The sequence below is a fragment of the Plutella xylostella genome, chromosome 30, assembly GCF_932276165.1.
Source record: "Plutella xylostella chromosome 30, ilPluXylo3.1, whole genome shotgun sequence".
Lineage (NCBI taxonomy): Eukaryota > Metazoa > Arthropoda > Insecta > Lepidoptera > Plutellidae > Plutella > Plutella xylostella.
In genome coordinates this window covers 4,085,702-4,112,120 of record NC_064010.1, presented here as the reverse complement: position 1 = coordinate 4,112,120, position 26,419 = coordinate 4,085,702, and the positions used below count along the sequence as shown (strand labels likewise).

Sequence of the window (26,419 nt, the reverse complement as noted above, 5' to 3'; positions counted from 1 at the left end):
GTGATTGCTTGTAGAGGAAGTCAGTTTGATTGTGAAATCAGCCCTTGGTATATTCTTACATAATTCGAGGTTGCGATATCCTTTACTGTCTGAGATTAGACAATGATTAGTTACATCGCTACTAATCTTATTTACCTAGTTTCTATGTAAAGGAGAGTAGAGTCTGACAAAGCTAACTTTACAGCAGAAACATGTTTGTTAGGGAAACAAATCCTACTAATATTATAAATACTTACTGAGTTACTGAGTATGTGTGTGTGTGTGTGTATGTGCATGTTTGTTACTTCTTCTCGGCAAAACGGCTGAACCGATTTCAATTAAATTCGGTATGGAGTAAGCTGATACCCTGGATTAACAAATATGCTCTTAATCGCGGAATTCCCACGGGAAAACTTTTTAAGGCGAAACGAAGCTCGCGGAACAGCTAGTGAATGGAATGCACAACATTTTAATTAAAATTCTATTAATAGAAGATCTCCATGATATTCTACTAGTTTTATAGTGAACAGGGAAACCTCAGAAGGCCTGTAAGCCTCCATTAAATTAGTTTGCCTTGAATTCGTCTTCTTAAGCCGGAAAAAAAACGCACACACAATAACAAATCGATACATGAATGAATAATTAATATTTTTTATAGATTCTAGTAAATAAGTACTATTTACTTACAATTCCAAACGTCTAACGTCGCTGCAATATCACCACCGTTTATTATCATTAAGACGTTCACACTTACGTCGTTTTAAATAAGATGATTCCTGTGACAGTATACAATTTTGTATGTATCTGAATATGAAATCTGTGTCAATTAATTATATTTCATTAGATATGACTCATACGATAAGTCATACAACAAGACAAACTTATTAAAATTCATTATGATCCCATCTATAAAGCCGTAAACTCAAAACGCGTCACTATAACGTCACAGGAATCATATTAGCTGAAACGCGGTATAAATACACTTTTAAGTAATCATCATCATCATCATTGGCCACAGCATCTATATAGATGATTGTTGCAGCGCTCGTGGGTTATGGGTTACGACGGCCGCACCGTCGTTGATGGCTGTATAGTCCAATAGCAGCACGACATTTTTTGCCACAATGGTTGCAGACGTAACGCGATTCCAACGGAGGAGACATAGCACGGCGAATTCTTTTCTGCTTTAGATTTTCAAGCCAGTCTTCATCATGCTTCGCCATGCCAGCTTGAATATCGCGGCGCCATTCAGGTCTCATTTCGGCGCGTGTTTCCCAGCTGTTTGTCTGTAATCCGAAACTATGCATGTCACGCTTGCAGCTTAAGTAAGGAATAGGGAATATTCATGTGAATCAAATAAAGGTCAAATATAAAATGACTTAATTATTTTATTAGGCGTTGATTTTTTTTTACTATAATAAAGCGATGTAGAACTATCCAATAAGAATATAAAAAAATACGTGCATATTCCCTATTGTAGATAATAAATGTGTTAGTAGCTCCATAATAAATTGAGATCGTCAAACGTGCTCTGAGAACAGATGAGGCGAAATGGTCCTAGAGGGTCACTCTTACTTAGACATGTTTCATGAAAATCGGTTCAGCCGTTCAAAAGTTATGCGACTTTTAGTGTTGAATGTCGGGGGTTCTTAATGTTACCTAGTTAGGTTATCTATGGACGATTGGACGTCCACCACCAATATCTCACCTCTATATTGCAATCAGTATGTTATTTTCTTGGAAGTAGAAAAAAAGACGAAAGGAATCTCGCTAAAAATAAAAAGTGAGGCACCCAAAGTAAGTCGATTTAATTGTTGCGACGAGCCCGCCCCACACACGTTCACACTCAAAGTAAGTCAGTCGGCCGCCGTGCGCCAATCACGTCGCACCTACACAGTCTGATGTCGCCGCCATTGCTGTGCCTCATTTTTAGTTTTCGAGAGATTCCTTCCGTCTTTTTTCTACTTGACGACCGAATGGCGTAGTGGTTAGTGACCTGACTACTGAGCCGATGGTCCCGGGTTCGATTCCCGGCTGGGGCAGATATTTGTTTAAAACACAGATATTTATTCTCGGGTCTTGGATGTGCCCGAAAAATAGCAATAGGCCCGCCCCCTATTACATTGGGACTAACATCTCGTAACACTCTGGCGAAAAGTGGGTGCAGCAATGCACCTCTGCCTACCCCGCAAGGGAGTACATTAGTACAAGGCGTGAGTGCGTGTTTTTTTTTTTTTTCTACTTCCATGGTTATTTGATTACTTTACACAATGAGATAGAATCGTGGTAGGCGCAGCAGTTCTGTGAAACAAGTTACTTCGAAGGTAAAGTGACCCCTCCAATTTGAAGTCGTTATCGAACGCTCGAACTTGAACTTCAAAATGTTACGTTGACAGAATTTCTTTAGTAGGTAGGTATTAACCGGTCATTTAAAAATAGGAAGGAAAATTTTCGGATTCGTTACGTAGGTACCTAAGTATAGGTACCTACTTTTTTATTAGTTTAGGAATTTACGGGTTGTTATACCTACTAAACATGTATGTAATATATACTTACACTGGTTATTTTAAGATTATTTATTTTACATATTCTATTCTTTTAACTTTATCAATTAAAAGACATAGAAAATTTCTATTGTATTGAGGGGGCGAATTTCCTGTACGTGGCTCTCTCGAGTGGAACCTTTGTACATATCCCCTTGATTTCAGCTCAGCCAGCCTAGCTCCCGAGTAAACTGGAGCAGTAAGCCTGGATGTTGTATTTTACATAATAATATCATCTTCTGAAATAAATAATTTGTAATTTTTATAATATAGGTATTTATTAATGATTAGCTGTAGCCCGCGAACTGATAAGCGATTTATAAAGTGTTTCCGTGTGAATTACGGGATAAAAAGTAACCTATCCAGGGGCTTTTCATATATACCAAAAATAGATCATTTTTTTCCAGTCGTTTTCCCGTGAAATAGCAACAATTATCCACACATTCATCTTAGGAGAAGAACGGAGGCAAGAAACTCCTGAGCCATCTTTTCAAAAAAAGACTTATAACTAGTTGGTTTACAATTCTTATAATAATAATATGATAATATTATAACCCTTCCTTCATTGGAAGGAGACCCGTGCCCCAGCAGTGGGACGTAATGGGTCGTGATGATATGATGATGAATATTATAATAATATGTAGGTATATGACTATATAGGCTTTACGACTGCTGCCGAAACAGTTACCTAACGTAGATATTTAAATAATTTTGCCGCAGTGCCTACTTAGTACTTAAGCAACGAGGTATGCTCTTAAATTATTCTAGATTCAAATCTTGAGAGGCACTCCACAAAGATAAATTGTTGACAGACTGACAAATTAAAAAAACCCGTCAGACCAAAAAAAATACATTTTTACAGATCTTGCATTGGATAAAATAATCTGCAGACGGTTTTTTTTAAGTTTTTGGCAGTGACCAAAAAAGTTTGTCGACAAAAACATAATGAAATCCGCCAGATAACACTATCAAAAACGGGCAATTCAAAGTTTTGTCACTAGGTATCTGTCATTTTTACACTTGTGAGAAACCGTGTGAAGGGGCCTGGGTATAGCAGTTTAAACCTAGTTCCAAGCTTTTTAAGACATGCCTAAAATAAAATTATACATAGTTAATAGATATAGATTTTTATTTAGTGTATGGGGACGGCATTTGATATATATACATGTTGTTACAAAAAGGATATTCGTAAGCCAAAAGGGGGTGACCCTGATTTATTCCACTTTTGTATCACCCTCTTACAGGTAAGAACTTTGCACTTTTTCGATAAAGAAAGAAAAAGAACTCACATAAATTGTGTAAAAGCGAAGATAAATTTGGTACTTACTACTCATATCTAAGAGAATATTAAATGTGAATAACATAATAATACATATTATTTAGTAATAGACAATAGATAATAAAATCATGTTTAACAGCGCATCAATTCACACCATAGAAAATTACAATACTTAAAGTATATTACACTTATTAGACCGAGGAAGACTATAATTCAATAAACTATATTATTTTATACCATACCTGGCTGCTCTTTGTATTTTTCCATTCAAGAAAATTGTATTTGCTTGTACAACATAATATATTAATTATATGTACCTACAAAAAATCTAATTATAATTCTGTACCTGAGAGTAAGTCAGGCAATGTAAATAATAATTATAAATAAATAAACAACAAAAGAAGGCCTGGAAGGAGAAAATTGACGTGGCTGTGCAACATCAAAGAGTGGACCGGTGTAAAAACCGTGGAAGAATTATTTAAAACAGCCAGGAATAGAGAGCGCTGCAAAGAGCTGACTGCCAACCTCCAATGATGGAGAAGCACTATAAGAAGAATAAACAACAAAAGGGACATTATCTCTCACACACAGCCATTCGACCCAAAGCAAGGCAGAGCCTGTATTATGGGTTTGGGTATCGGATACCTTATTTGTTTACTTATTTATTTACAGCTGATAAAATAATATTAACAGCTATGTACCTATAGTAGCTATGACTATTTACACCCAAGACCAAAAAAATATCTGTTTTTAAACAAATATCTGCCCCGAACGGGGATTGTACCCAGGACCTTTGGAATAGCAGTCAGGGTCACTAACCACTACACCATTCGGTTGTCAAATTAATCCTTTATACGAAACCGTATAGGTATAGGTTTATATATATTTTTTTTATATATGTAGGTATAATTATGGTAGATTTTGTGTAGGTTTTTTTGTGAGATTCATTGATTGATTGTGATTTTTGTTATTTTTTTGCACTTCCCTACTTTCTGCTCCTGAACCTCCTGCAGGTTGACTGGTAGAGAATGCTCTTAGCATTAAGTCCACCTCATTGTACATCTACTTTTGTAAATTGTGCAATAAAAGCATAAATAAATAAATAAATAAATAAACCGTCACTATAATTTTAGAAAGTAGTCTTATAAACAAAATTGGACTCTGATTCTCGAAAAGCGGGCAAAATGTTGCAATTAATTACATCTTGCAACAGCACTTGCAATACTTTTGAAAACAGGTGGAATATGTTAAGTTTTAATTGGTCTTTCTACATCTTTAAGTGGAGAGAATAAATGTTTTTTCACTAATTTTTACATTGCCTAGCAAAGTAAAATCATTGAATCTTTTAAAACATTCGGTTTTGATGATAGTGCAAATGCATGGATAAATAATTGATACTTTTAGCTTTCTGGCTCGCAGCTTTAACGAAAGCGTCCACCTATCTATTCTATTCTATTATATTCTCAGTGGGGGTGTAAGTACCTGCAGCTGGCTCTCTCGAGTGGAACCTTTGTGCATATCCCCAAGGTCTAAACTGCCTTCCTAAGCTTGGACCATTTCCCACCACGCTGGTCCACTGCGGGTTGGTGGGTTCACATATCTAGATGTGCTAGATATGCAGGTTTCCTCACGATGTTTTCCTCCACCGTAAGAGCGATGGTATACATTGTACTTAAATTCATAGAACTCATGGTACATGTCAGCGCCGGGATTCGAACCCGCATCTCTGGCGTGAGAAGCGGGCGCTTACCCGACTGAGCTACCACCGCTGTCTCAGGTGGACACTTACTTTTAATGGTTTAACTTCGGACTAGGTAAATTATTATTTGGAAACTGGCAATAGACTTACAATTAAATTCTCATCACGTTTCACCAATACTATTCGGACACTTATTATTACATTGAGTAATTGAATAGTTAAGTGATGCATGTTGCTGAATGTTAAAATAAATCTATTCTTACTAACTCCAAAAATATCTTGTTGGGAAAAAACTTTTATACTTTTTTTTTTATTATCAACGTATTAGATGTAAGACATTCTTTCAATGTATCTTTTAAATTTGTAATAATAAAGTATGCTGTTGGTTTATCTATAATAAATAAAATAAAATATATTCCGCTTTGTTGTCAAAAGGTGCATTATAAAGGTAAAGTAAAAGTAAAATATGCTTTATTGCCAAAAAATAAAGGTACCTTTGGTATTTCTAGGGATTAGGGATAAAAGTGACTACTGAGCCGATGGTCCCGGGTTCGATTCCCGGCTGGGGCAGATATTTGTTTAAACACAGATATTTGTTCTCGGGTCTTGGATGTGCCCGTAAAATGGCAATAGGCCCGCCCCCTATTACATTGGGACTAACATAACACTCTGGCGAAAAGTGGGTGCAGCTATGCACCTCTGCCTACCCCGCAAGGGAGTAAATTAGTACAAGGCGTGAGTGTGTGTGTGTGTGTGTGTGTAGGGATAAAAGTTAGAAAGTTCAATTAGAAAATCACACGACATAGTTAAATGGGATAAATTCCCACGAGCTTATGAGAAGATTTTTGAACACAGCATTCTGTGTTTTATATAAATAATTATACAAGTACCTGCGATTTATACATAACTAGCTGTTCCCGCGCGCTTCGCTTCGCCTTAAAAAGTTTTCCCGTGGGAATTTCGAGATAAAAAGTAGCCTATGTTCTTTCCCAAGGTCTAGACCGTATGTATACCAAATTTCATTCAAATCCGTTCAGTAGTTTTGGCGTGAAAGAGTAACAGACAGACAGACAGACAGACAGACAGACGGACAGACAGACAGACACAGTTACTTTCGCATTTATAATATTAGTTAGGATACGTGATACGTTTGACAAATATTGACACTGATTTACACTACCGATGACGTAGGTAACAAAAAACTATATTGGACACTATTTTAATAATTTAATACAATAGCAAATATTTGCTTAGGTAAGAATTTAAGTATTATTATGTTTATAACCTAAATTTATAAAATGCGTACTTGTGAAAAATATATAAGTAGGTAAGTAACTCACGTTTTCGTCCAACCAGGCCACAAAATGTAGTGTAACACCAAATCCGAAATGTGAATCTGAAAAAGAAGACAAACAGATTAATATACGAGCAAATGCTTGCCCGTGGGAATTTTGGGATAAAAACAACCTAAACCTTTCAGAAATAATGTAAGTAGCATTATAACGGTGAAAGAATTTTGGAAATCAGTCACATACTTTTTCATAGCATAAGTTGTTTTCTTTGAATAAAGATTTATTCTATTCTATTATATTCTATTCATTGCTCGTGAGTGTATACCTTGGGTTTGTCCATTTAAACAATAATAAAAATATCAAGTTTCAGCTCCCACATAAGTACAACATCATTATGAATTAACGAGAGGCAGCATAATAAAAAAACATATTGTACCTACTGTCTACTACTGGAGCCATATTTTATCAAAATCGGCTTAGCCGTTCAAAAGTTATGCTACTTTGAGTGTTGAATGTCGGAATGTTTTAACGTTGGTTAGTTTATTCGTTAGCTAGAGTGGCCATCTGTGCCAACAGAGGTGCGATCACAGGATATAGACTTATAAGTAAGTAAGTAAGTAAGTTTGGCGAAATTAGACCTAACATGGAAAAACAAATGTTACTTTTGGAACTACAGTGCCACAAACTTATCTGTTCCGGTGAGAGCGAACTAAATTTATCCATATCTCATTACTTACTAATGAATTGTATATAAAGATTAGATGGGTTTATTAACACCGCAAGAGCGAATTAACAATACGAACAAACATAAAATCTTATAGAATTATGAAATATTAGACATTTATTTGAGCTGTCACCGGAACAGATAAGTTTGTGGCACTATAACAAATTTGCCTTACATTTTGTCTGTGACAGTTGACGATACGCAACGTAAACGGAGGTTTCGAATCTTGTAATCGCTGCAGAGGTGGCTTGTCGGAGGTTCTGAAATACCGGACATGCGCCACTGCGCCAAGCCGTTGGGAAATTCTGCTATTTCATTTTAGAATGTTCACTTTAAGGTTCGTTTTTCTAACGCATTTACATTCTAGATTGATGTGGAGAATTATTTATTGTAGTTGTTGCTATTATTTTGTATGCGACCTAATAGATAGGTGCGACTAGGCAAACGTAGTGTGGGACGCCCTCCGGCTAGATGGGGTGACGACTTGCGAAATGTGGCTGGTTATGATTGGATGCGGAAAGCTAAAGATCGCATCCAGTGGCGAGCTTTGGGAGAGGCCTATGTCCAGCAGTGGACTGCTATATGCTGATGATGATGTTGATGACGGTAGTGGCTGGATGAGGAAGGCAGATGATGATGATAAGCTGTGGCCATTAACATGTGACATAAATACTCATGGTCCATTTCCCACTACCCTGGTTCACTTAACAGATACCAAAATACGTAAAACTCGCAACACCCCGTTTTTCTGAAGGTTAAAGTTTCGTCAAAATCCCTGAATGCTATGCCGAAGGTCCCGGGTTCCATTCCCAGCTGGGGCAGATATTTTTTTAAAGACAGATATTTATCCTCAAGTACGTACGTCGACATATCACAGGCTCTGCCTAGCTTGGGGTCGTATGGTCGTGTCTGAAATGTCCCCATATAGTTATTAAGTATTATTATAATCAATAGGCCCGCCCCCAATTACATTGGGACTAACATAAACACGGGCGAAAAATGGGTGCAGCCAATCTCTGCAATCTCTGCCTACCCCGCAAGGGAGTACATTAGTACAAGGTGTGAGTGTTTATATTATTATATTATATATTATTATCAAATATCGACCTTGACACTTCCAAAATCATGTCTATTACGAGTAAGAAGCCACCTAGATACCCCCGCGACCTGCTAACCCACGAGTGTGAAGTGTGCTGAAATAGACATACAAAAATGCTATAACCGGTCCCGCTATTGCATAAAGACAGGCGGCAAACCGCTAAACGCTGGCATTTGGTTTTGCAATCGTACTGGACAGAGCTGTAGGTATCTGAGTTTAAGTCTGATTTTTAGGCATTCATGAGAGTCTAACTGGCCATTATATACACTCACGGGCAAAGAAAAAGTTCCATTCAGAAAAGCATCAAATAACTCCTGAACGGAAAAAAACTAACTTAATGACGCCTTGTGTAATATGTATGTACATTTAACGGTGCATCAGAATAATAAAATAAAAATAAACAACAAAAAATATAAAGAACATTTTTTTTCAATTTTTATAAAAAAGTTTTAAAAAAATGTATTTGGAGTCTGTATTTTGTATGTGGAACTGTTTCTTTGCACGTGAGTGTAGTTATGATGTCGGGAAAGAAAGAAAAGAAAAGAAAAGAAACATTTATTTGACACACTGAACAATAAAAACAGAAACAAAAAAGAAAAAAAATACTACAAAAAATATATATGAAAAAAAAAACAGAAAATAATACAATACAAACAAATAAGGTTGCTGTCCAGAGCGTCAAAAAGTGAAAAGGAAGGAAGTGTTTAACGGATTTTTAGATACCTATTACTACCAATATGTATATACCTTACCTAGCTATAATAGTTTTTGAGTAAATACCTACTTACTAAAGTAATCATCATCATCATCATCAGCCTATGTCAACCCACTGCAGGGTATAGGCCTCCGCCATGTTATGCCAAGTCCCACGGTCCTGTGCTACTCTCATCCAGTTTGGTCCAGTCACTCTCCTAATGTCATCGGACCAACGGGTCGGCGGTCTACCGACTAAAGTAATAATTAATAATAAACACGTCATTCAATTGAATAAAAACACGGTTTGAAATGCATCTAAAAATAGCTTAACCTTGTAAAATTTCTCCAGGCAATAATTTCCATGAAATGAATATATATTTACCTATTAATAAAATATATAGCGTTGACATTTTAATATTTAGATTTTAGGCCTAATTTAAGCACATTTAATTAATACTCTTTTAGAATTAGTGAGCATGAATAATATTAATTTATCACATTATATTTTATAATACATAATATATACTAGTACTCATATTATCGATTCTTATGGAATTTTATGAGTTCCTGACCCTCTCTGCTCCTATTCTCGTAGCCACTCACTTTTAGAGGCGTGTGTCAAAAACTCAAAAGTCTTTGCAAGAAACTAACTTCAAAAATGTGTGTTTGAGATTATCTCTCTGAATTCCCCACGGGGCGTTATAAGACGAAGCGAAGCTTTTAAAAAAAAATAAAAAAAAATAAATAAAATAAAATCATTTTATTTCAGGCACAGGTCCCATAGTTATACATGAAACTCGACTCACTCAAAGTAAACTCCCATCGATTTAAAGTTACGACGGAATTTTTCATCTGGTGTTCTTCTAAACCGATTCTTCCGGTATACACCTTGAAAACGTACACAAAGGAAAAAAAACCGAAAAGACGCATTTCTGACCTCACCTATTTCACTTTCGAATAAAATCGGAACGTTAACATAATAATCATATTTGACAAAATAACTAGTTAGCCTCGCCATTTCAAGATCGTCCGCGTGGCGAGGTTACCATGTAACATGTAACACTGCCACGGAACCAGGGGGTTACTCTATACCTACTGGCAAAAAACAAAACAACAAGATCTGTCGTGCAATCGGCACGTTTAATACAACGAGATAGAGTCGTGGCTCGCGCAGCAACGCTCCAAAACTTCAATTTTCGTCATATAGAATGACCCCGCAGTGACCAATCGGGTTTACACATCCTAACAGGTACGATATTAATAACATAATTTTGACTTCCCCTTCAGAAATAGAATAGAATAGAATCTCATTTAAGCAACGTAAAATTTAACTGTTGATCCACTTAAAAAACTCGTGACGACTCCAAGAGGACCCTTTTAAAACATTTATCATCACGACCCATAACGTCCCCACTGCTGGGGCACGGGTCTCCTTCCATTGAATTGAGTGATCAGTTACGATCACTGAGGCCCGCTCGACTACGGACGCTTCTTGTATGTACCGAGTGTATACTAAATGCGAAATAATTCGCACCTATAGAGAAGTATTAATCGCCGTATGTCATATCTCTTGTGGACGACTAGTGTAGGGGTAGTATCGATATTTTAGTATCGAGTATTAAGGTTTCATCTTCAACTGCATAGGTACTCGATACGCACGGACGTATCGAAATTATCGATTCTGAAAGACATATAGGTTCACTAGCTGTTCCCGCGCGCTTCGCTTCGCCATAAAAAGTTTTCCCGTGGGAATTCCGGGATAAAAAGTAGCCTATGTTCTTTCCCAGGGTCTAGACCGTATGTATACCAAATTTCATTCAAATCCGTTCAGTAGTTTTCGCGTGAAAGAGTAACAGACAGACAGACAGACACAGTTTCTTTCGCATTTATAATATTAGTTAGGATTTAGACATGCTGCATGTAATAGTGCAGTGCTGCAGCTGCTATTAAAAACCATTGATTGAAATAACAATAATAGCAAATTTAATGGATTACTTAACGGGGGAATCGTAACATTTTAGAGCGTATATTAATATAAAAATCGACATAAAATATCGATAATTTGCTTGGAACCATTACTCTATCGAGCATACCTAAGTGTTGCGCCACAACCACCTCGACGAAAGTGAATCGATGTTTATATTGAACTGGTCGGGTTAAGTAGGGTACATAGTACATTATATGCAGGCTGGGCAGTGTCAGCAAGAAAAGTGGTTATTCACTGCAGACTGGGAAAAATATTACAGTTGTACACTTATTATATATATGATTAAAAAAAACGCAAAATGCGTTGGTAAATTACAATCGCTTTTTAAAATTTCCCATTACTCAATCCGTTTTCTTCTTTAAACACTCACGAGCAATGAAATAGTTGTGACAATATCATAAAATTACTCCTAAACCTAATTGTTAACAGTCGTATAACAAAAGTTGTTGGGAGTTAGGTACCCCGGAGTCCCCCCTTCTCGACTTAACCACTTTTGACTTCCAGAAAAATATGTCTATTTACCTAGTTCTTACAAATAGGTACTATATAATGAAGGCGAATAGATTTCGTATAAAGATAACTTAATTTAATTGCAAAGATCACACGTTTTTCTATTACCTCGTTAAAATAACAATATTTAAAATACGCTTATCATAAATTAAAATAATTTGGTAATTAGGAAACTCGCCGAGTTCTTAGTTTGCAATGATTTTACTTAGGTAATTACTTATAGTTTAACCACGATATACCTATAATTATGCCCCCCTACTCTTGAAAGGTAGGTAGGTAATGTATTGCGGGTGTCTTGCGTGCTCAACATGAAAAAATCATAACTTCTCTACAAAAAGTAATAATACATAAATCGGCTGTCCAATTTCAAAACACAGTAACAGCCAAGAGACAAAATGTTCAGGAGAGCCAAAAAACGTTTTTGTCCCTTCATTTCAATGCCCTGGTAAAACTATGATACATATCTAAACGAATGTAAGCTTAAAATAACCGGCAGAACCTAGGCTTTACATATAATACTATTTCATTTAAATTTGACTAATATTGTTGCTGTAATGCACAAAAGAAAACACTAACTAGGTTTTAAATGGTTTTCTCACCCTAAAACCGCCCTCACTGACCATTTTATAACCTAGTAAGAGCCATTATTGTGTAATTTAAGACAAGTAAAGTATATTGAAATTGCAATAATAACGTAATAATTTATATGTTTTTTATTTTTTTATATGATTTGGATCCTTCACATAGTATAAATCAAATTTTGCAGCACTTTTACACGACCGCACCAAGTAATAGCTGAAATACCGGCATATTTTTAAGTTTTATCTAAATGAACCAAATAGCCATATTAAGAAGGCATGTCTGACACGAACATTATTTATGGCTGCCTTAAATTAGACTATATTTCCTAAATTTTGAGCTAAAATTAGTTTACAATGTTTGAGTTTTTTTTGGTTTATGCAAAATAGGGCTAGTAGAAAGGTTCTGACGAGAAAGGTCTCTATGGCTTTTATAAAGAACACAAAATTTCCTTATGTTCTACTTTTAATTCACCTCTCTAGGTCTCATTGGTTCAAAGATACAGGTTCTGAAATATCTGATATTTTTTCGAAAAAAGTGTTTGTAATAATGTATGCCATTTGTGACTTACTAAAATTAACGGGCAAAAATTGACCTTTGCTGACCATTTCAAAACCTAGTAAGCGCCATTGACAATTTTAAAACCTAGTAAGTAATTTTCACTTACTGTGTTTTAAAATGGTTGGTGGCTCTTACTGTGTTTTAAAATGGTTTTCGTGGCATTTTTGATTTCGCAGGGTGGAGTTACTAGGTTTTTAGAAATTTTATTTTCGTTTCTAAGCCGTTTTTTGATATTCTGACAATGCAGGAATGTGCGGAATCGCCTAAAATAATGTATAAATCAAAGACCCGTTTTTTTTTTAAGTTGGCGCTTACTGTGTTTTGAAATTGGACAGCCGAAATGTTCATCAAGATACAGCCTTTTTTTAGAACCTAGCACTAAGAATGAAGTACCCAGAATGAAGAATTTATTTTAGATTTTGGCCGAAAAGGCTACCAATACAGAACATTAAAATTGTGTTCAAATAAATATAATATTTTAAATAATGGCCATTTAAGTAATGTCGTCATTTTTTGGGTGGAACTTTATCATTGGTTGCGAGTGTATTATATTTTATATAAAAAAAAAAACACGCACTCACGCCTTGTACTATTTTACTCCCTTGCGGGGTAGGCAGAGGTGCATTGCTGCACCCACTTTTCGCCAGAGTGTTATGTTAGTCCCAATGTAATAGGGGGCGGGCCTATTGCCATTTTACGGGCACATCCAAGACCCGAGAACAAATATCTGTGTTTAAACAAATATCTGCCCCAGCCGGGAATCGAACCCGGGACCATCGACTCAGTAGTCAGGGTCACTAACCACTACGCCATTCGGTCGTCTATATTTTATAGTTATTATGATTATGATGTACACGAAGAGTACTGTGCAATCATTTTCATAAGTTATGTCATAATAACAGTCACAGAGCGGTTCCTTACACATACAATACACACTTCATCACACTTGAATTGAATAAGACTATTCACAGATACTTAGGAGCTATTTTTTTTATTTATTTATTTATTTATTTATTAACTACTTATATTATCTTACAGGATAAACCTAACACAATAATAAAGAAAAATAACAAACACAACAAAAAACTTTCTTAAAAAGACACAAACAACTAAAAATAAAAAAACAATAAACTAATCAACACATAACATATGAAACATAACCTTTGCGAACTCACCCAAAGAACATGTGAGAATGTCAGTCCTCTCAGATGCCTTGTTGTTTAGCCTAATAGCCCTAGTGAGTGGAGCGTCATGTAGCAGGTTGGTGCGGGCGGTGGGCACCGCGAGCAGCCGGCCCGCGCGCCGCCGCAGCCCGCGCCCGCCCGCCGGCACCGCGAGCCCGATGCTCTCCAGCACAGTGGGATTGCACAACCATCCTCTAAACACCATAAATACCATTTTGGTCAAAGCCAGGTCTCTCCTAACTTCAATCTTGCTGTATCCAACCATACCTAGTATAAATAAAGATGGGTACAGCAAAGGATAGCCCGGATACACCCCGTACATTTTTAGGTAAAGATACCTTAAAAATTTATTTTGAATACGCTCCAACATGAGATTATATTTAATTTCATGCGGAGCCCAGATGACTGCGTTGCTTTCTAATTTACTCCTAACTAGCGCATTATACAGGGCTTTCACAGTACGTATGTCTGTAAAGCCCTGGCAGCTACGGAGCACAAAACCTAAAGTTTTAAAAGCACCTTTACATATATTCACAATGTGATCACTAAATGACAGAGTAGAGGTGAACTTGACGCCCAGGTCCCGCACGGAGCTGACCCGCGCCAGCGCGCCGCCGCCCAGCGTGTACTGGTGTCGCAGCGGCTCGCGAGCTCGGCTGAACGTCATCTGCACGCACTTCGAACCATTAAACTCTAGCTTATTGTCGCAACCCCATGCTACGACCCTGTCAATATCCTGCTGTAGCCTAATCGCGTCTTCTTCATTTCTAATTTCTAAAAACAGTTTGAGGTCATCTGCGAACAACAGACAAGTAGCGTCCATCAGGATTTCGGGAAGGTCATTGATCATTATAATAAATTCTAATGGTCCCATGTTGCTACCCTGATTTACTCCTGAGTATGTTGAAAAAGGTTCTGAGTATCTGTTTCCAAAGTCCACGTATTGCTGTCTATTATGCAAGTTTTAGAAATTAAAGAGAGATATACAATTATATATAAAAATATACAATTATAATATACAACACTGGGATTTGCAGAGGTTTAGTAAGCCGAAACCCGTGGGCTATACCATATTCTAGTCTATACTATTCCGAGATGGGGCGAAGTTCCTGTACGTGGCTCTCTCGAGTGGAACCTTTGTACGTATCCCCCTAATTTCAGCTCAGCCAGCCTAGCTCCCGAGTAAACTGGAGTAACAAGCCTGGGTGTTCCAATAGCTGAGAAAGGCGCACTGAGGGCTATTTTTCCTCATCGTTAAAAGTGACGTGACCGACACGTAGTCTTATGAAGAATCAAATTTTGCTTTTCGCGAATGTTTCGTTTTTTTACACTATCTAACAAAAATTACACTCACGGGTAATGAAAAAGTTCCACACACAAAATTTCGCCCAATTTTTTCAATCATTTAATTTAAAATTTGACCAAAATATTATCCTTTTTAGTTGGTAATATCCTGATTCTCTGTTAAATGTACTTCAATGTTGCAGAAGGCACCATATGCTTGCCTTTTCCGTTTCGGTGTAATTTGGTGTTTTTCTGAAAAAAAAAAAAAACACGCACTCACGCCTTGTACTAATGTACTCCCTTGCGGGGTAGGCAGAGGTGCATTGCTGCACCCACTTTTCGCCAGAGTGTTATGTTAGTCCCAATGTAATAGGGGGCGGGCCTATTGCCATTTTACGGGCACATCCAAGACCCGAGACCCAAATATCTGTGTTTAAACAAATATCTGCCCCAGCCGGGAATCGAACCCGGGACCATCGGCTCAGTAGTCAGGGTCACTAACCACTACGCCATTCGGTCGTCAAAGTTGTTTTTCTGAGTGAAACCATTTCATTGCCCGTGTACTAAAATCTGTCAGATAATGGTTTAAAACAAATTGATGTACAGTTACATTTCTGATAAAAATAATGGTTTTATGATTTAGTACTTACTAGGATGATTATTCATTTTCATCTTTGTCATCATTTTCATCTTTGTCATCACCTTCTTCCGTGAATATTTGTCATTGTCAATAAATTATGTTGTATGCGTGACCACTTAAGTACCTATAGTTTTCCTTATTTAAAATGTAACATTGACATAATAATATTATTACTTAAATAGATAAATACACTCACGGCAATGAAAAGGTTCCACTGAGAAAAACACCAAATTACTCCTAAACGGAAAATGCTAGCTTAACTACGCCTTCTGCAACATTGAAGTACATTAACAGAGAATCAGGATATTACCAACAAAAACAATAACGTTCTGTTAATTTTTTTAAATTAAATGTTTGATAAAATTGGGGTCGTTTGGTGACGGCACTTTATGAGTGGAACTATTTCATTGCCCGTGAGTGTATTTAGTAGAGTGTACTTAGACGACCGAATGGCGTAGTGGTTAGTGACCTGACTACTGAGCCGATGGTCCCGGGTTCGATTCCCGGCTGGGGCAGATATTTGTTTAAACACAGATATTTGTTCTCAGGTCTTGGATGTGCCCGTAAAATGGCAATAGGCCCGCCCGCTATTACATTGGGACTAACATAACACTCTGGCGAAAAGTGGGTGCAGCAATGCACCTCTGCCTACCCCGCAAGGGAGTACATTAGTACAAGGCGTGAGTGCGTGTTTTTTGTGTTTGAGTGTATTTAGTACATACATTTATACCCTGTATAGGAGCACCAATTATTTGAACCAATCAGAAGTAGCCATTACAGCTGTAACTAAAAAAACATAGTATGTACTATATATAATTCCATATATTCTTGTATATTTTAATGCAGAAATTGCGTGATCGCGCGTACAATCAAATCTCAAGGATATGTTACAAAATTTGTATTAAAAAAATTGGTTAAACGACGCGACGTGTCACAAGATCGAAAGGAGCCTTCCAAAATTAGGGTAAGACTTTTAAATTGTAACGGTCATTAGTTGACCACACTTTTAGGGTGACTTGCACAAGAAATTTAAACGTATAAATAAATATGTGGGGACATCTCACACACGGCCATCCGACCCCAAGCTAGGCGGAACCTGTGTTATGGGTGTCGGACAGCTGATATATCTACACAAATACATAGATAGATAGATACTAAATATAAATATCAACACCCAAGACCCGAGTACAAATATCTGTCTTTAAACAAATATCTGCCCCAGCCGGGAATCGAACCCGGGACCTTCGGCTCAGTAGTCAGGGCACTAACCACTACGCCATTCGGTCGTCAAATTAAATCTATTGCTCGCTTGCTTTGACAGTATAGTGACAGAGCAAGACAGCGATAGATTTAAATACGTTTATAATTTTCTTGTGCAAGTCACCCTAAAATTCCTTAGTCATTAGTCTTACTTAATGGCAAAAAAATTATTAAAGTAAAAAAAATCTTACTCCCGTATTTAAAAAGAATGTTCAAAATTGGTATAGTCAGCCGAAAGAGGCTATCAGAACCCTGAGTCACCCTTTTTTCAATTTATTAAAATATTAAGTTATTTTTAATTACGTTGGTATTTGAGCAATGCACCAAGAATGATGAACAGTTGCAAGTTACAATAATAAGGCTAGGTCAAACAAACAAAACGTTTTTGCTGATTTAGTATCGTGTGATTGGCCGATTGGCAATACCGAGTCTTTCGGGTTGGTTCCCGATCGACCGCATGGAATGGACCACATTTTATTTAATTTAATTTTATTATATTGGTACACAAACAGTTATAAGAATACAGAGTTCCAAACATATACAATATGAAGTGGGAAAGAGGGCGATTTCTGTTGTGGGACGCGACATGTGTCTGCACTTTTGCGCAGTCACACGTAGTCTTCACTGCAGCAACCGCTGGTGCCGCAGCGGAGGCAGCGGCAAGGCAGAAATGTGGCAAATACCACGCACTCATGGCCTCATACGCATTCGTTCCCCTGGCATTGGAGACAACTGGGGTCTGGGGAACACAGGGCAGGGCATTCATAAAAGAGTTAGGGCGTCGTCTTAGGGATCGAGGACATGACAAGCGCTCTGGGGCGTACTTGATGCAGAGGATCTCCCTCGCAGTGCAGCGCGGTAATGCTGCCAGCGTCATGGGAACCTTTGGGTCGGGTGCGTCCTGGGGGGGGGGGGGGGCTATTTGTATAATTATGTTTTTCTATGTCTTTTAATTATTATGAATAAATATGAAGTTACATTTCATTCCTATAACCACCTAGAGTGCACACATCAGATTAATGATTAAATTTTAATAATATTACCTAGTTAAGAGCTAGTTTTATTTATTATATATATGCTATTCTATTCTCTGTCAGGGTGTAAGTAACTGTTTAAAAAGCCAAAGTTTTAAAAAAAATCTTTCATTTAAAATATTATTTTAATTATTTAAGCAATATAGTGTAGATTATTTTCAGAAATTTATATACTTATATATTTTTATGTGTATTATTTTAATTTGATCGCGAATATTTATTGTGCCTGTATTAATTTATGGACTTTTATTCTGAAATAAATTATTTAAATTTAGAATTGAATTGAATTTAACTTTGACATAACGTTAGAAGGTTCAATTCTGACGGTCTAGTCGGTCTCGCACCGAAGAGTTTTTGTGATGCACACCACTGACACACTTCTAGACATGCAACAAATAATTGTAATTTAGCACGTTAGCAAAAAGTGGCATTTAACGCCACCGGTGGTTGAAACTTGATTGATATTTTTCTATTCAATTTTATATTTAACTAGCTGTTCCCGCGCGCTTCGCTTCGCCTTAAAAAGTTTTCCCGTGGGAATTCCGGGATAAAAAGTAGCCTATGTTCTTTCTCAGGGTCTAGACCATATGTATACCAAATTTCATTCGAATCCGTTCAGTAGTTTTGGCGTGAAAGAGTAACAGACAGACAGACAGACAGACAGACACAGTTACTTTCGCATTTATAATATTAGTTAGGATTTAGGACTGTTCTACTTGAGTTATTAATGTGTATTGAATAGTAGGTATAATTTTTTTTGACGAAATGGAATTGGATTTTGGTCTACCTAAGCAGTAATAGCAATTGTTGTAAAACATTACTAACTATAGTTCATCATCATCAGCCAATAATCATCCACTGCTGTACATAGGCCTATCCCAAGGAGCGCTACAACACTCGGTCCTCGGCCTTCCTCATCCAACCACTACCCGCCACCCGCCTAAGGTCTAACTATAGTTATAATGATAATGATAATAATGTCCTCCTAGCCGAATTTCGACTACGGCGGCCAATCTCAATTGAGATCAGCCATCTACGCAGGAGTAGATTATAGTGCTCAAGTGTGTGCGCAGTACACAGGAGCACTCTCTGTTCCATCACTCTCATAACCCAATGGGACGGATTGACCGACACGACTGGAGAGAGCTAGGCGCAGGACCGACTGCTTTACATGCCCATCCGACAGCATGGAACTATAGTTAGTTAGCTACTAAAATAAATAAATTAAGTCGGTATTCTGTCGAATATCTGAAAAACTACAATTAACATGTATTGTATTAAATTTCGCAAGTTTTACAGACCAACGAGTATGTACATGTAGGTACAGTCAGCTGCATAAGTAGCTATACACTTTTGTACCGTATCAAACTACCTACTAAATAGGCAGTTAGTGAGTTTGACAAGGTTCAAAAGTGTATAGCTACTTATGCAGCTGACTGTACTTAGCTATAATTGCAAAACTCACTTTACAGCTAAAATATCTAATATCTGCCGACTTAAACAGTACGTATGTTTGATGTTATAACGACTTAATTTCAATATAATAATAATGTAGTGAACAATAAATTATAACCATCGCACTAGGTTTCAGATTATGAAATCCTAACTAATATTATAAATGCGAAAGTAAAGAACTGTGTGTCTGTCTGTCTGTCTGTCTGTTACTCTTTCACGCCAAAACTACTGAACGGATTTGAGTGAATTTTGGTATACATACGTTCTAGACCCTGGGAAAGAACATAGGCTACTTTTCATCCCGGAATTCCCACGGGAAAACTTTTTAAGGCGAAGCGAAGCGCGCGGGAACAGCTAGTATGTAATAAGTTATATCAATTACTTTAAAGAACATTAGGTATAACTTCCATCAATATTATGGTACCAATAAAGAAACGCTCCCTTAAAAATATGTATGAAAGGGCTCATCTCAAAGAGTTTGGTAGTTCAATGATAAACTCCCACAAAATAAACCACTTGAATCCCAAAAAAACAATATGCGACAGTAATTTGAGTCTCTGTCTCTGTATTACGTAGTAAGGATAGGTTTTGTCTTAATTTCACATATTTTTTCCCACACTTCCTTTGAAACAAAACTCCTTATAGGCAGGCTGTAAAATTTCCTAGTAAGGCTGTTAAAAATTTCAATAAAAAAATATATATATTTTGTTTTTTTATTACATCATTTTCAGCCCGTATCTGCCCACTGCTGGGTATAAGCCTTTTTATTACATTACTATTAAATTAATGACACTATTAAAATGCTTAATTAAGCCATAAACTGTTCCAATAAAAATAACGATTGTAAAAATCTAAACTTTGTACCATTTGTAATTTTTCTAAATTACGAATGAATGTACATTTTGCGAATTAAAACAATGAATTCAATCACAATTTACATTCATATTATCACATATCACATCGGTACTTCATCAAGCTAACTGCACTTGTAATGACATTTTATTCCCCACGATGCAATGTGAAGTATGCAATTTGGGATTTCCTTCAGTGGATTGCCTTGTCTTGACGTTCTCTGTAAAGTCATCTTCCTATCGTTAATAACATAAACGTAACCTTCGTAACTCTCCCAGAAATACGGGTCTTATATTCTACAAGTTGTTGACGAGAGCTTCGCTTCCCCTTAAAAAGTTTTCCCGTGGGGGTTCCGGGATAAAAAGTAGCTTATGTTCTTTCCCAGGGTCTAGACCGTATGCATACCAAATTTCATTCAAATCCGTTCAGTAGTTTTGGCGTGAAAGAGTAACAGACATACACGCTTAATTAGTACAGCACTATAAAGTAAATTAATAGCACAGTTATAATATTAACCTGTGGGTTGGTGGTTTCATATAGTTATCTAATTATGTGCTAAATTTAGATATGCAGGTTTCCTCACGATGTTTTCGATGGTACCTATATACCTATACTTAAATTCCAATAAAGAACTCATACATGTCAGCGCCGAGATTTGAACCCGCATCTCTGGCGTGAGAAGCGGACGCTTACCCGACTGAGCTACCACAGCCAACGGTCTTATAAATTTTACCTACGTCCATATTAGAGATCTATAGTATCAGCATGTGCTTTCAATGATGACATTACCAGCCACCTTTCGAAAGTCGTCACCCCATCTAGCCGGAGGGCGTCCTAGGTATACTATGTTTGTCTATAGTCGCGGCCTCCACTCCAGAACACGTTTACCCAATCGGTTATCGGTTCTTCGACAGATGTGACCAGCCCACTGCCACTTAAGCTTACTAACTCGGTGAGCTATGTCGGTGACTTTAGTTCTCTGGACGATCACTTCGTTGTGGATGCGATCTTTCAGAGAGACTCCAAGCATAGCTCTTTCCATAGCTCGCTGAGTGACCTTCAGTTTGTGAACCAGTCCCACTGCAAGTGTCTACGTTTCAGCCCCGTAGGTCATAACCTATAGGACACACTAATTGAGACTTTATCAAGCAGTAATGATAAATGTACAAAATAATGTATTTGTACAGTAACGTAATTGAATTTATTTATTTTCCTTTCAAAATGGTTTTTTCATACAAAAGAATTAAACGGGGTGCCTGGAACAATAATCACTAGGTATTACTTTGATGTTGGCACTCGACCTGTGCCTATTTTTTCTATTACTATATTTAACAATTAGATAAATGACAAATAAATATTTAAGACTTCTCTAATGTAAACACAATATAATTTTGACTATACTAGGTAATTAATTACACTTGCGGGCAATGAACCAGTTCAGTGTAAATACATTACACTCACGGGAAATGAAACGGTTCCACTGAGAAAAACATCAAAAAAAAAAAAAAAACACGCACTCACGCCTTGTACTAATGTACTCCCTTGCGGGGTAGGCAGAGGTGCATTGCTGCACCCACTTTTCGCCAGAGTGTATGTTAGTCCCAATGTAATAGGGGGCGGGCCTATTGCCATTTTACGGGCACATCCAAGACCCGAGAACAAATATCTGTGTTTAAACAAATATCTGCCCCAGCCGGGAATCGAACCCGGGACCATCGGCTCAGTAGTCAGGGTCACTAACCACTACGCCATTCGGTCGTCTAACATCAAATTACGTCTAAACGGAAAAGTCTAGTTTAATGACGCCTTTTGCAACATTGAAGTACATTTAACAGAGCATCAGCATATTACCAACTAGAAAAGGTAATATTTTGTTATTTTTTTAAATTAAATGTCTGTAAAAAATGGGGTCGTTTGGTGTGGGCATTTTGTGAGTGGAACCTTTTCATTGCCCGTGAGTGTATTTTGGAAGGCCTATGTCCAGCAGGTGACGACGAAGGACTACGGGCTGCTGATGATGATGATGGTGAATACCCACACCTCATAAGTCACGTAGTTAACGCCATTAGGTGTATGTAATCTATGGTTAGTATCTCTTCAAGTGCCTGTACCTAAGTGGTCTACTAAGAAGCAATTATTCAAATAATTAACTTAGAACAGAGCTATGTGACACGAGAGCTTGGATCAAATATAATTTAACGTTAAAATTATCTACACGTGACATAGTCATTTAACACACACACACCACAACATATTCCTTCTAATAAATACCGAAGGTGTTAATCCAAAAAAGGGTATACCTAGGAAGATGAAATGAGGTTACTCAGGGTGTCATAATGAATAACTTTTGTGCTTGTGACTTTGGAAATTCGCGGTAAAAAAATTATGTGTCCACGTGTCTTTTTTATTTGTGGTTATTCTTTAGTGTTTAATCCAAATTTATTTTTATATTATACCTACATATTTTAAGAAAGTAAATAGATATGCATAGTGCTTAAAGCCCATTTTAAATCAATTTTAACCAAAGCAAAAATTATCTGTGTTAATTTTGGTTTTGCTCTGATTTTCTTGCTTTGGCTTAAAGATTAATTATATCAGATATGTAACTGCCTTCGATTTATCGTGGTAGATGACGAAAATCAGCTTACCTGTGCGGTTAGATCACTGTTTAGATACTTTAAAATGTGAAATAATCGTTTTAGTAATAAGGACACCAATGCGATTTCTATTTTGTAATCTTTGTGTTTGGTGTGCACTGGTTTGAGTTTAAAGTTTTACAGACATCTAAGTAACGGGTGGTTTTTTTCAGGTACTTATAGTTACTTATAGAACTTTATGTTGGCGTAGGTAACTTCTCGAGATGGTGAGTTAAAATCAGTTAAGTGTTCTCAGTTTCATACGGCAATTGATACTGAATATATGTTCACTGACCAACGCTTGTAAATTATGCAATTTTATTTCTAAAATAATAGTTCTGTGTGTCGCACTACGTCACACGAATCAAATCCAGACCCCTTAGCATGAATTTTCATCGTGAACGTGACGTGAAATTTCTCGATGAATTTTGTGGGGAAATTTTAGTTCTGGGGCGCTGTTCATATTTTCATACAAAATGACTCGATGAATTCTACTTCACGTTCACGATGAAAATTCATGCTAAGGGGTCAGGTCAGGACACGATATTATCGCCGAGTGGTTGAGAGCAATTTTAGTCTATGGTTGAGAGCGCGCGAAACGTCAAATCGTCTCGATCCTCTTGCCTGTGGAGACGGCCATGCTTTCGCATGTTTTAAACTATTATTATTACATACCTATCTATAAAGATATACCATTTGAACTTTATTTTTTTACTTCATTAAGCTTAAAAACAGCTGTTTTTATTCGTTGAACTTGTTCTACAGAATCCCCCACGATCCATGTTACCAAATACCTGATAATTTTGCATAATTTTACATAATATATTTTATTGGCAACCTTCGAGCAATGGACTCATTATATACTTTCTGATTTATTTTATAAAAATATATTATATAGAAGTGTCAAGGTTTTTTTCATAGCGGCCCGTAAGCTATGTAGGTATAGTTAACAAAGCCTATTGGTTACCACCCTACTTAAACTATTTCATCCGGAAAAATCATGCCTTAAAAGTCACGTCACCGTCTTAAACTAAACTTAGAGACTGCATATATGATTTCGATACAATACAATACACTTTATTTGCATCAAGAACAAATATTTTTAAAAAAACAAAACTTAAAAATAAAACAATGCAAAGAGGCATCTTTATTGCTTATAGCAATCTCTACCAGACAACCTTTGAATGGAAGAGAGTGAGTCTATATGATTGTGAGGTAGTTGTGGTGCAATTATGTACATAAAAATATTTATACCTATTGCTTAAGTATTATGCCACAAATAGGTAATCTCAACAAAGACACTGGGAAACAGGCGATAAGTTTGCAGTCAGAAAAGATTAGCTGAATAATGCCTATACAGGGTGATTTTTTCAATGGTCTGATAATTCTGTTGCGTCTGAATGTTTGTAGTAGACAATGACAGTAATAATTTTATTTCTCATTTATCGTGACTATTCAAACATCTGCACGAAATCTACACATACACATAAAGCTCATTGTAGGTATTTGTTAAATCCTCTTTAGATATCTTAATTTTTTAGAGCGAGAATTATGTCGATTCTGAAGGCACAAATTCTGATTTTAGTGCTATGAGAATTTGAACTGTAATTCAACTCTATAAGGTTGTCCGTAAATCAGGATTTCCAAAATTTATAGGTTAAATTTGCTAAAATTAATTAATATACTCGTACCTAATTAACTTTTTAAATATAAAGTTTTTTTTCAGTTCACTGGAACTTTTTCATTGCAGGCAAGTACTTACAATATTCATCTAGGTATATTTATGTAGAAGTGGCTATATGCATAATGTTTTATCAGTACATCATATTATCTACAATGAGATCTTATTTTTCCTGGTTTCATAAAAAGATACATTATTAGGCATTTAAATCTTTCATTGTGTGACATCGCATAAATTGTTATAAATTAACCTATTTATATTTTTATTTAAATATAAAATAAATAAATTTTATAAATTAGTCATTTAAGTATGTTACTCACTATTTAAACCTATAAGATAAACATTAATATATCAGCTGTCCGATACCCATATCACAGGCTCTGCCTAGTTAGGGGACGGACGGCAGAGTGTGAGATGTCCCCACGATAATTAATAAGTACTTAATACATTATAATAGGTTTTATCTTAATTTTATTATCTGAAAACCTTTATTTCAATTGCATCTTGAATTCGTAAGTTTATACATAAAAGCACAGTAATTAACTGTGTAAAATTATGAAGTTTATTTTTAAATTATAGATATTGTGTGCTTATTTTAATAATAAGTAATAACTGAGTCAGAAGTAGCACTTACTGGCTACAATTACCGTATATAAACCTAAAGTTTTCCTTTTTACAAAAAAATACTATAAATCATTTTCTAAACTCCGCTCCAGAATTATTAAAAAAAACATTGAATAGAGCCATTACAAATTCATGGCAGGTGGCTATTATGACAAGATGCAGCCTCCCAGAGTATTTCAACTATACTTTCCATCGACCCACTGGCCCTGTTTCCCTCTCATTGCACCACTAGCCGGCAAGTGAAAGCAAATTATCAAAAACCAACGTCTGACATAACACAACGCAATCTTATTATGACTTACCCGAATTAAGATCCAAAAAAAACTCGACAAAAATCACTGCACTATTGGCACTTTGACACTCAAATTCTATTCACTCACAGTAAAAAAGAAAAAACTTTGCTCTCTATGAACTGTCACTGGAAAACGCGCGTTCGAATTTTGAAACTCGCGGTCGTTAGTTTTTTTTTATATGCTTTTTACGCGCGCGTGGCTATGGGTTGAATGCGTACTGCCAATTCGGGCTTTAGAGCCCGACTGCATAGCGTAGCCTAGCGAACTCTGCGGCCATTCACTGAATCATTATTATAAGTGGATACGCGAAACGTCACTGCACTTTTTTTTAATTGCACCTCACTTTTTTCTTTTTTATTGTAAGCTTCTGAATTTGTGGCGCGGAAGATTTCTCTTGGCTGAAAGTTGTAAAATGAAGTGTCTGGCTGGCTATGAGATGTTCACTGTTTTTATTCATTCTTTTCTTCTTTTTTCACAGTAACGGTAGGTTTAGAAATATTCACTTTATGGTTTTTCAATAATAAATGC

The 26,419-nt window shown here is 36.5% G+C and overlaps 1 protein-coding gene across 1 annotated transcript in view; it reads right to left on the bottom strand.

Annotated features, from left to right (window-relative positions):
• Positions 1-26,160, bottom strand: part of LOC105393137 (scavenger receptor class B member 1) — a 103,973-nt gene extending 77,813 nt beyond the window's left edge. The window contains exons 1-2 of the mRNA XM_038121528.2: positions 25,901-26,160; positions 6,841-6,896 (exon numbers count right to left, since the gene is read on the bottom strand). The gene's annotated coding sequence lies outside the window, so the exon portion shown is untranslated. The remainder of the gene's footprint in view (positions 1-6,840; positions 6,897-25,900) is intronic.
• Between the last annotated feature and the right edge of the window lie 259 nt (positions 26,161-26,419).